Below are 13,125 nucleotides of genomic sequence, written 5' to 3' on the forward strand. Positions count from 1 at the left end.
ATTGAACGTACCTATAAATAACCATATACACTCGATCGGACACGATGGGCGGGGTATTTATATGTACGAATAATCGTTCATTTAACCGGACACGGGAATGAATTAGTAGTCTATGGAATTATTAAAACAGGGGTGAAATTATGTACAAGGACACTTGGCATAATTGATAACAAAGTATTAAAATCTTGGGTTACACGCAGTCGATATCCTGGTGTAATTATTAAACAAAGTATTAAAACCTTGTTACAGTTTTAGTCCCCAATTAGTTGGAATATTTAACTTCGGGTATAAGGATAATTTGATGAGGACACTCGCACTTTATATTTATGACTGATGGACTGTTATGGACAAAAACTAGACGGACATATTAAATAATCCAGGACAAAGGACAATTAACCCATGGGCATAAAACTAAAATCAACACGTTAAACATCATGATTACGGAAGTTTAAATAAGCAGAATATATTTTATTTCATTTTTCCTCGTACTTTTATTTATTGTCATTTTAATTATTGTTATTTATTTTATATTGTTATTTAAATATCGTCATTTACTATACGCTTCGCTTAAAATATAAATCGACAAACCGGTCATTAAACGGTAAACCCCCTTTTATATATTATTATATATAATTATATATATTTTGTACAAATATAATTGTTTAAAAATATAGTGTGCAATAAGCCCGCTCCCTGTGGAACGAACCGGACTTACTAAAAACTATACTACTCTACGATTAGGTACACTGCCTATAGTGTTGTAGCAAGGTTTAGGTATATCCCATTTGTAAATAAATAATTAAAACTTGTGTAATTTGTAACGTATTTCGTAGTAAAATATAGTACTATCACGTACCCCCACGCTACCACATCAGATATAGTTATGTAACTCTAATTATGAAGGTATACAACAAGGGTGAATGAAAATGATTGTTCTCTCCGTTGGCGATTCCCCTAAGGTAGCAAGGCGTGGATTGCTTTACGCCACCGAGAAGAAAGGTATAGTAAGTGTGTGTGACACTTGTGAGTTGAATGTAAAGAGTTTACACTCTTGTTGGAAATTCCCCGAAGGTATCAAATACGTTGATTGCTTTACGCCACGAAGGTATAATGATACATGATTGCATGTATCGAATGTGAGTAAGTGAGAATGTGAAGTGTGAGTTATGGATAGCATGAGAGCATCCCCTTCTCTAGAGCTATATAGTGAAGGGAAGTAAGGTGTGGCTTAAACTAGCCAATTCCCAATGCTCTGTCATCAGTTCCCGAGGTACTGTAGCATCAGTTCAAAAGGCAGTCAAATATGCTCCGTATTTAGTTCCCAAGGCACTGTAGCATCAGTTCCCAATGCTTTGTAAAGAGAGCCTCGACTTTCTAAAAATGTCCATTGTACTTTTGGAAAGCAATAATGTTCCTTTCCTTTGACTCAAGTTTGACCTCGGTTATCGAGACACCATATTGTTTCGTTGTTAGACTTAGCTTCGTTGCTGGACTCAGCTTCGTTGATGGACTTAGCTTCATATGTAGACTTAGCTTCGTATGTACATTTAGCTTCGTAATTCTCATGTTCGGAGGAGGTTAATGTATCGGAGGTGGGGTACACTATCAATGACAATAGACAATTTGAGGAGATAAAGAATCATGCTGCATGAACCAATTCAGTTGTTAGGTTGTGCTTGCTTTGAGGCAATAGCTTGAACAGCGAAGTATATTACTTTTTCAACGACTTCCTTATTATGTAACTATCGTTTTCTGTATCTCTATTACACATATGTATTTAAAGATATTTATAGTTTGTTCATATATGTTTGTAATTATATAAATTCAGTTGGTCAGTTAATTTTTGTTACTGTTATAAATATTATGAGTTTTCTATTGTGTTATCACTTTTACGAAACAAAACAACATATTATGTTATAGGATGTATATTTTTCACATTTAAAGTGAGCGTTGTGGAATTTACGGCTACTCTATCAATATTTGGTGTGTATATATATATATATATATATGTGTATGTGTGTGTGTGTGTGTGTGTGTGTGTGTGTGTGTGTGTGTGTTTACTACTTTCTACTTTAAGTCTTGGTTGTGAACTATTTTTTGCTATTATATTTGCGATTGAACAAAATAATAGGACTTTGTCTTGCTTCTTCACTTTTTGTTTCTTTTTATGTGTTCTTTTTTTTTCCTTTTTTTTCCCCTATTTGTGCTTGGAGTAACAAAATAATAGGTCTTTGTCATTAAAGTGTAAATACGTTTATTTTCGTTCAACTTAAGGAAAAAAAGAAAAGCACCGGTATACATATGATTTACTATTTTGATTGTCACATGTTTGATTCTTGGTTTTTTTTTCGTCCAACATTGTAAGCTGCAATTGTAAGGTTTTTTCCTGTTAATTTATACAGTTTTTTTACTATTACTTTATTTATGCTGTTAACAACTTTTGTAATATTATGCATTTGTATAAAAATCTGTTTCTTTCATTGATGGCCTGTTAGTAACCCGAATTTTTTTATACAGAATGAGGCCCATATCATTTTCGAGTAATCCAAAATTCCTAGGCCCAACTTAGGTTATTTTTTTGTTTATTATAATTGTTACACTTTTACTAAAGTTTAGTGTGTTAAATACGCTATTAGATACTGTAGCAGTTAAATCTGATCTTCAACCTTTCATCTTTTTCTCTCCGAACCAACTACCTACCGTCATGTAAGTATGCTTTCTTCTATACTATTTTCTTTTTTTCATTTCTATACACTTCAGTTTTATACATAATGCCATCTTTAAATAAAGATTGATTTAAACCTATAATTGTTTATACGGCGTCTTATGAGCCTTATAATTAGGTTTTGTTATTATTTAGTTTTAAACTTACTCTTATCAGTAAATGATGTGTTATTTATCAAGTGTTAGAGTATACTCATTCTCTGATCCATGCATGTTTTTATTAACATCACAACACATATCTTCAACAGGAGTTTGAACTCAATGTTATATTCACACGATCGTATTCGCATGGTCGTTTACCTTCCTTTGTTGTCAAAATTGAGTCTAAAGATGCTTATTATCAGGTACAATTTTATTGTATTTTTCATGTTATTATAACATGTAATTCTATTTTGATTACATACTTTAGTGGTTACAATTTATATACTGTACATAACTAGTTCGTTTTTTTAATCAAGCCCGTACCAGAGCACTTTGTGAAAACGCAATACAGTAAATTTATGCCTTTGGGGACTGTATTCATTCGCACCATGAATGGTTACCAGGAAGCGGTACGAATGCGTTGAGATAGTAAAGATCTGTAGTTTTCATATGGATGGTCCCAAATTCTCAAAGACTTAAAGTTGGAAGCTAAAGATATTCTTCGCTTTACAGTTATCAATCATATTACTTTTGAAGTCACGATTTTCGGCTACGATGAGTGTCAAAAACATGTCCCACTATCTGAAGACCCGATGTGGATTGCATGTTTAGATGATGATGATTGCAAAGAGCTGGTAGTTGTTTTTTTATGCTAAATTAATAAAGTTCTATACGTTTAACTATATGCTTTTTAGGTAACTTTTAACATTCAATATTTTCCTGTTATGGTAGTTATTAACATCGCTTATACTTAGGTATTTCCACACAAATGGCTTTCAAACCAACTTTCCAAATATCAAACACCGCACGATATGTGGATCAACACAGTTCGTGGTTTTCGTCAACATGTTCTAATTTCTAAAAGTGGAAAATAGATGTCCTTATCTTTTGGCTGGTGCAATATTGTTCATAAACTTGAAATTTGTCTACTGGATCTTCTGAGTTTTAAACGCGTAAGTGCCAATGATTTTGAGCTATCCGTGTATGAACTAAATGGTTGTGAAAGAAAGACAACAACATCGGTGTATGAATGATATCACGACTATATAGGTGATCATAAGCAGGGAAATGTTGATAAATCGAACGTGCAACAATATTTACCTACAACCCTTGGTACTTCTGTTGTTCTTCCAAATTTACCAAACAATGTTTCAATCAATCCTCCATCAACTAACAGTGAAACTGTTCATAAGTTTACCATTTCTGTTAAAAGAGCCAGATGCGGGGTAATTCTCGGATAAATATAAATTATTGATTCTAATATTTTAGCATTTATTTTTATATTCGAATATTAGTGTTGTGAACCAATTATTCATATACCTTAATTATACAGTGCATGTTAAATTTACACCTTCTTTATTAGTTTTATTGTTACATATTTATTTCAGAGGCTACCAGATGAATTGTATGGGGTACTAGGACTTTTTGATGGTGCACGAGTTTCTGTCTTCAATCTGGATGGTACTTCAACCCAATGCAAGTTATTAGTGGAAAAAACAAAAACAACTTTCGTTTTATCAGCCGGTTAGAGTAGATTCGTGAAAGTAAATGAGTTGAATGAAGGGGATGAGTGTTTCGTGATGTACAATGCTAATGCACGTACTTTTAAACTTCATGAGATTAAAAGGGTTAAAATGGTTAACTTTCGTAACAGTTATCGCGTAACTGCTGTTGTATTTGTACTCTTAACTGCCACAATTGTCTGTTTTCTAAAGTTTTTTGTCGGATTAGTATCCGAAATATTTATGATGGTTGATGCATTTTGTTGATTTGATCATGGATAAAACAGTTGTTTTATGTATTTTTATGCCACTTTGATTTATTATGGTCATAACAGTCGGTTTATTTATGTACCTTAAATATGCATTTTATGTTGCTGCTTGATTAATGTATTACTAAATCATCATAGCTAACATGTTTGTACTTGATTAATATATTACCAAATCATTATAGGCAACAATTTGTTTCCCATGTTTTTACATTTTAAAAAACACTACCATTTATTTCCTAATACTTGATATGTTTAGTAAGTTCAGCATGCAATGTATCATGTGTTACAAATAACAATAATTCTCTTAGTTGTGTACATATAAGTTACTTCATTTGATATATAAATAAAGTTATAGATATGTATATAAACAGAGTTGTAACTTGAATTGTCAAAACAAAATTCAGTCCGATAAGGTAGATTACTCCAATACACCCTTATCAGGCCCAAAAAAAAAGGCTTAACCAACCCAAAAGGATAATCAAGCAAACAAGCAGGCCTAAAAAAAAAAGAGCCAGCCCAAAAGGAAAAACAAGCAGATGAAGACACTTGGTGCACCACGTCATCCAATACTTGTAACAAAAGCTGTCTTTCTTAACTCCATACGCAAACACTCATAATTTCATTCAGAAATAAAAACTTCAAAGCTGGTCTTGGAACAAAATCTACAAGCAAGCAACACTCACACTAGGTAATCTACAAACTTGAATAATCATGCTAATTAGTCAGTTGATATATATTTTTTAGCTAATCGACTACTCAAACGAACTAGGGTTTTACCGTATCCAAAACATTCATTAGGCAGTCTGAAAACAACAGATTTATATCTATAATAAATTTGAGCAACAAAACTACCTAAAATGTTTACATGCATGATAGGGGCACTAACAGTCAACACATTTAGCGACAATCCTATGTTTTAGTCACTTACGGTTCAATGACAAATGGTTCCGCATTGACAAAACAATGAAGTAAACAATTTTGTCTACTTTTGATGTAGGAATTCAGTATCTTCCACACGAGATGGAATTCAAACCTATAGTTTATCAATTGATTTAGCACTATCCCTTAGAATTAAACTATAATTTTTCCCCCTTTTTAAGATTATCATCCTATTATGAAATTATTGAATGTATTGCAAACATTCTCTATGTAACGAATCTGTGAGTGTTATATCAAATACAAACTTATTACAAAAATCTATTGTGTAAGCTTTTTAGTTCGTGTTAATAATTTGAAAAATTTAATACAAAAGAATGTGATACCTACCATTAATCATTTACAGCCAACTTCACAGGGTAAGCAACTCAACAACAAAATCTAACAAAAATGGATAATCAAGAGATATCCAGCTCTTCTTCAAGGTCAGTAACATTCATAATTATACAAAATAAGAGCTTATATTTGTTACTAACTTTAATTTATACAGTATAATCCCCGTCACAACAATTAAAGACTTAATTCCAGGAAAAACAACCCAAAACTTAGAAGTAAAGGTGTAACATCCCGCATTTTTCCGTTAAATTATTTTAAAGCCCGTCCTTTTTATATAATATCGTTCGTATATAGATTCGTATCCTCCATTAGCTAACATTCTTAATATTTTCGTTATTGGATTATAACGTCTCCCATTTACCCTCGTGTATTTCACATAATTCGTTTGGTTAATTCACGCACCCGCATCCAAATTCGAGGGACTAGTTTTGCCACTTAACCAAAGAGGTGACTAGTGGTTGACTAGTCAACCACCTCACCATCTCCACTCATTCATTCACCATCTCTTTCTCTTTTCTTACTTCCCTTTTTCTCTCAACTCACACAAACAAGGATTCATCATCTAATTCGGATCTAGAAAGCTCACAACAAATCCGACTACATATTCGTGATCCTCTCTTCATCCTCTACGTTTTGATACTAAGTTTATCTCTTTTGGGTAACTTTCTAAAAACTCTAGATTTCATGTTCTTATTATTCTTGACTTATAAAAGTGTTAATTAGTGTCTATGGCTCAAGTCTAACATGAATATGTGTTTGGTTTGTTCGATTTTGTTGTTTTAAGTAAATTAGCATGTACTTGAAATGGGTGTGCTTAATCTTGAGTTTTGGATGATTAAAAGTTGTTAGATGTTAAAAGTGCATGTATTAAATATGTTACTAGCATCACTAGCTTCAATTTGGTATGTAGGTTGACATGGAAAAGCTTCATAAACAAAATTGTTAAATTTATGATTTTGAGTTAGGGTTTGATAGAAGTAAAATGAACTTTTGATGCATTAAATGCCATGAAATGATGTTAGTAAGTGTTTAATTGTATTGTATGTTTAATTACCTTTAAACGGCGTATCGTATATGTAAATTGGTTTCCCGAATCATGAAATGCATTTTTAGAACTTGAAACTTTAAAGATGAACTTTTAACGATCATTCGACTAGGTTTTTGTGTTGTAAATGATGAATTTGATTGATGAAACGTGTTTAGTTGTATTCTCGTCAAATTACCTTTCTAACGATATAAGATACGTGTTTTGAATGTTTACGGTTCGTAAATTGTGTTTGAATGAAATTTGGTTTTGAGACTTAGACATTTGAAATATCCCAGGCACCAGCTCACGCTTAATGTCGTGGCGTAGCCCTCATTTGTCGCGGTGCGGCAATGGCCGTGTTTAGGGACTGATCAACTTTACAATTTTTCGTTTAATTCCAACTATGCTACGCACCTCCGATTAACATGTAACTTGTTCTAACATGCTCATTTATGATTATAAAACTCGGAAAAATTGTCCGAGACCCGACCCGAACGTGTTGACTTTTTCGTTGACTTTGAGTTGACCAAAGTTGACTTTTGTTCAAACTTAACTAAATGTTTAGGCAATCGTTCTAACATGCTTTTATACTTGTATCTTGCATGAAACTTGACAGATTGATTCACATGCTATATAATCGAGTCGTAACGAGCTATAGGACTAATTGAACAACTTTGACCAACCGTGTTTACCGTTATTGATACAACCTATTTGTTTAGGTCAAGACTAGCATCCGTTCTTACACACATTTACTTGTGAATTACTTTTATACTCTTGCACTCAAGGTGAGATCATAGTCCCACTTTTACTCTTTTAAACTTACATTGGGATGAGAAAACATAAACGTTTCATTTTACAAAGTGAACACAAGTACGAAAACAAACATTCTACATACGAGTTAGAACAAAAATCCTCAATTCGATTATCATTAGTTACACTTGCTGGGTGTAAGCGAGAACTTATGTTATGTAGCCATACGGGTTTGACAAACCCTTATTCGGACGGTTCGCTACCGTTATTCGGATGAAATATATTTTCGAGAAACAGTGTATGTTCTAATACTATTGTGATGGGGTTCTATGGATGGAAAGTTAAGCCTTGATAATTGGGTGCTCGTGATAACAAATTTTAGAATGGTTTACTATTATTTCAGTGTTATAAATCTTGTGGTTCATTTGTACTTACTTACTTACTTAAACCTATGATTTCACCAACATTTTCGTTGACAGATTTCTATATTTTTCTCAGGTCCTTGAACAATAGGTGTTACATGCTTCCGCTCACTATTTTTGATACTTGCTTGGATGTCGAGTATTCATGCATACATGGAGCATCTTTTGAATTACTTTTAAATCGTGTCACATAGGTTTCATTTGTACGTTATAGTTGTAATGTAAATAGTCATTGAACTACTTTTGTAAACTTGAAACATCTTTACATTTGAAATGAATGCGACATATTTTGGTCAAACGTCATTTTAAAGACTTATGACCACGTAACGAGACCTAAGTAGACGGCGCCGTCAATGACAATTTTGTCGGGTCACTACAGATGGTATTCGAGCATTGGTTGTAGGGATTTAGAGTTCATTGGTGTCAACCCCGAGTCATAGGGTGAATTAGTGAGTCTAGACTACAACCGGCATATAGACTTGAAGTAGGACTTACTTGACTACTTGTGCATTTATACTCGAACTCTTTCATTCATATCTAACTCTTATTCCATCTTGATCTCACGTTGTTTAATTTGATTGACACGCCACCTTGACTTTGTGAAATAATGTCGAATGCACATATGAATTAGGGTAATATAATTGTCGGGATTATATTACGGTGACTCATATGAACATTCCGACATTATGACATAAAGAATTTAGGGCGAGTCAAGGAAAATTTTCTCTTTATCCTTATTCCACATCACGATTAGTATTATTGAGAATACTAATCAACGATATTATTGCGTTTTCAAGGAACAATGGCACACCGAGTTCAACACAATACACTTCCCGAGACTCTCGAACAAGCTCTTCAACGAATGATAGCCACCGCCATGGATGCGGCCATGGCCAGTAACTCCTCCAACAACAACAACAATCATGGAGCCGGTAATTCAAACGAGTAGTGCTCCTACAAGAACTTCATAGGGTGCAAACCTCCCACTTTCGATGGAACCGGGGGACCGGTTGCTCTCACCTGATGGTTTGAACAAACGGAAGCTATTTTTAGCATAAGCGGTTGTCGGAACCAAGATAAGGTCAAGTTTTCCACCCTCACTTTCGCCGGTATTGCTCTCTCATGGTGTACAACGTATGTACAATCTGTGGGTACCGATGAGGCCCACACATTCTCTTGGACCGAATTAAGAGAAAGAATGATCACCGAATACTTCCCGCGTGAAGAGACTCGAAGGCTCGAACAGGGACTAAGAAACTTAAAAATGATCCGGAATGACCTCGAAGCTTACAATCAACGGTTTGCCGAACTAGCCTTAATGTGTCCAAACCTCATGACTCCAGAGTCCCTAAGAGTTGAACTTTACATGGATGGCCTCCCTAAGAGCATTCGACACAGGGTAATATCATCCAAACCCGCTAACCTACAAGAGGCTTTAACGATGGCCCGCAAATTTATAGAAACGGTGGATGAATTTGAAGCGCCGGCACCAACGGCCGAGGATCAAGCAGGTAACAACAAAAGAAAATGGGAAGCCTCTCAATCAAGCAACTACAACAACAACAACTTCGCCAAGAAGCCTCTCACCACCGACCCTAAGAAGGGGTATACCGGAAACCTAACCTATTGTAACAAGTGCCGCAAACATCATTTGGGTGAATGTGGCAACCCATTTTGCATCAAGTGCCATAGAAGTGGTCTTGTGGCCAACGATGGTAAGAGTACCGCTACCGTCGCTCAAAAGGTGCCCAATGCACACAGAACGGGTGTTTGTTTCGAGTGTGGCCAACTGGGTCATTTTAAGAATGCGTGCCCAAAGAAGAAAGCTAACACCAATGCATGCGGTTGAACTTTCAACATTAACGCCAAGGATGCCCGAGATGACGATGAACTAGTCACGGGTACGTTTCTTCTCAACAACTCTTACATTTCTTGCTTATTCGATTCGAGTGTCGATAAATGTTTTGTATCCAAGACGTTGACTCATTCTTTTAGCACTCCACCACTTCCCTTAGATACTACTTATATCATTTAGGTGGCCAACGGAAAACTATCACATGCCGATAAATTTTTATCGGGGGTGTACGTTAAACTTTTGGGTAAAGAGTTTGAATTTGACTTGATAACTATAGAACTAAGGAGCCCCGATCCTATTCGTTCAGAAGAAAATGGTTTCTACATGGGTATCAATTATCGTGAACTAAATCAATTTCCGGTTGAGAACCGACATCCCTTTCCCCGTACCGATAACCTCTTGACAAATTTTAAGGATCTCGTGTGTATTCCAATTCGACCTCCATCCCGGTTATCATCAATTGAGGGTTAAGGGAGAAGATGTCTCCAAAATCGCTTTCCGAACTCACTACGATAGTTATGAATTTCTTTTAGTGTCGTTCAGTTTAACTAAGGCTCCGTCCGTATTCATGGATCTTATAAATCGCGTATGCAAACTTATCTAGACAAATCCGTTATTGTATTCATAGATGATGTCTTAACCTATTCCAAGCGAAAAAGAAAACGAACAACATCTCCGTCCTACGCTCGAACCCTTGAGAAAAGAGCAACTCTATGCCAAATTCTCCAAGTGTGAATCTTGGTTGAACGAAGTACAATTTCTAAACCATGTTGTTAGTGGTCAAGGTATTAGGGTAGATCTCATAAAGATCGAAGCCACACATAATCAGGAAACCCTCATGACTCTGACTTGAATTCGTAAAAATTTTGTATCCCGTCGGTTATTACCGAAAATTCATTTCCGACTTTTCCCGTATTGCTCGTCCTTTAACCTCGTTAACTCACTAAGGGAAAAATTTAAACCTCTCCGTGTCCGAACCTTGAACGTGATTATCCACACCAACCTTACTAGCCAAATTCGTGTAGCACAAAATGGAACTCAAACATGGAAATATTTCTACTTGAACACCTGAAAGGCATCCTCTCTCGACTCGAAATCAAGGAAATTGAAATTCGTTAACTTGCATGAAGAATTAGGATACTTAATTATGGACCCGATCAACCTTCTCATTTCCACGTACTACGATACATAACTCTATTATTTTACTGTTGACGTCTGATATTACTAGAACTCAAGATAACACAACCTAAGGATACCCCTTTCTTCTTTGACTTATCATCCCTATGCTTCTGATATACGACCACCTACTACTCAACTCCAATATATATATATATATATATGACTACGTGTACTATCTCGTTTCCACCAAGTCTCAACATTTTAACCACATGACGCGCGATGCGACTGCATCAAAAATGAAAACTCCTCCTATCATTACGCACATACCTCCGTATAAAAAATCATATTATCTGATATCTCAATGGAAAGAGACTCCACACACTATACCAGCTTTCACCACGAAGGGGAATAACCTTATTAAACGTATTCAGGAACCAACAAGATGGGAAAACTTGTACGACTACTCATTTGAGAGATTCTATTCCAACACGGTGTACCATTGTCAATTATCTCGGATCGAAATGCTCGTTTCACTTCTATATTTACGAGAAGCCTTGGGACCACGTTTAGACATGAGTATCGCGTACCATCTACAACCCGACGGACCAAGCAAACGTACGATTCAAATCTTGGAAGGACATATTACAAACTTGTATTGTTGCATTTAGTTGTTTCCTCTTACTACGATAGCTATCACTCGTATATTAGTGCCGCACCTTTTCGAAACTTTATATGGCCTCAAATGTCATTCTCCTATTCGTAGAGCCAAAGTAGGTGACAAGCAAACCACCGGATCCGAACACATTCAAGAAATAACCGTTAAGATCGTGGGCTCAAGACAGCCCGTAGTCGCCAAAAGAGCTATGCCAATGTTAGACGTAAACCTCTCGAACTCCAAATGAGTGACCGCGTAATATTGAGAAATCGCACCTTGGAAAGGTGTAATCCATTTTGGGAAAAGGAAGAAAATTAACTCCGCAATACATTGATCCTTTCAAAAATCTTGGGGTGTAGTGGACCCGTCGCATACCGTTTAGACCATCCAACTCAATTAAGTTCCCGTTTATCCTACATTCCAAGTATCAAACCTTGAGAAGTGTCCTGCGGAACAGGAACTTGTTATTCCTTTAGATGAGCTTACTATTGATGACAAACTCTACTTAATAAGAAAACCTGTTGAAATTATGGATCGTAAAACCAAACCTTAAGACAACGTAAAACACCGACTGTCAAAGTTCGTTGGAATGCCCAAGGAAGTACCTTCACTTATTCGTAGAATTGACAACACAAAGTCTCGAGGAAGAGACATTGACTACTACTTCCTACTAAATTTCGGGACGAAATTTCTTTTAAGGTGTGGGTAATGTAACATCCCGCATTTTTCCGTTAAATTATTTTAACGCCCGTATTTTTTTTTATATATATAATATCGTTCGTATCTAGATTCGTATCCTCCATTAGCCAACGTTCTTAATATTTTCGTTATTGGATTATAACGTCTCCCGTTTACCCTCGTGTATTTCAAATAATTCGTTTGGTTAATTCAAGCACCCACATCCGAATTCGAGGGACTAGTTTTGCCACTTGACCAAAGAGGTGACTAGTGGTTGACTAGTCAACCACCTCACCACCTCCACTCATTCATTCACCATCTCTTTCTCTTTTCTTACTTCCCTTTTCCTCTCAACTCACACAAACAAGGATTCATCATCTAATTCGGATCTAGGAAGCTCACAACAAATCCGACTACATATTCGTGATCCTCTCTTCATCCTCTACGTTTTAATACTAAGTTCATCTCTTTTGGGTAACTTTCTAAAAACTCTAGATTTCATGTTCTTGGTGTTCTTGACTTATAAAAGTGTTAATTAGTGTCTATGGCTCAAGTCTAACATGAATATGTGTTTGGTTTGTTCGATTTTGTTGTTTTGAGTAAACTAGCATGTACTTGAAATGGGTGTGCTTAATCTTGAGTTTTGGATGATTAAAAGTTGTTAGATGTTAAAAGTGCATGTATTAAATGTGTTACTAGCATGAACTTGAA

This window comes from Rutidosis leptorrhynchoides, chromosome 5 (genome assembly GCF_046630445.1).
Source record: "Rutidosis leptorrhynchoides isolate AG116_Rl617_1_P2 chromosome 5, CSIRO_AGI_Rlap_v1, whole genome shotgun sequence".
In the NCBI taxonomy this organism is placed as follows: Eukaryota; Viridiplantae; Streptophyta; class Magnoliopsida; order Asterales; family Asteraceae; genus Rutidosis; species Rutidosis leptorrhynchoides.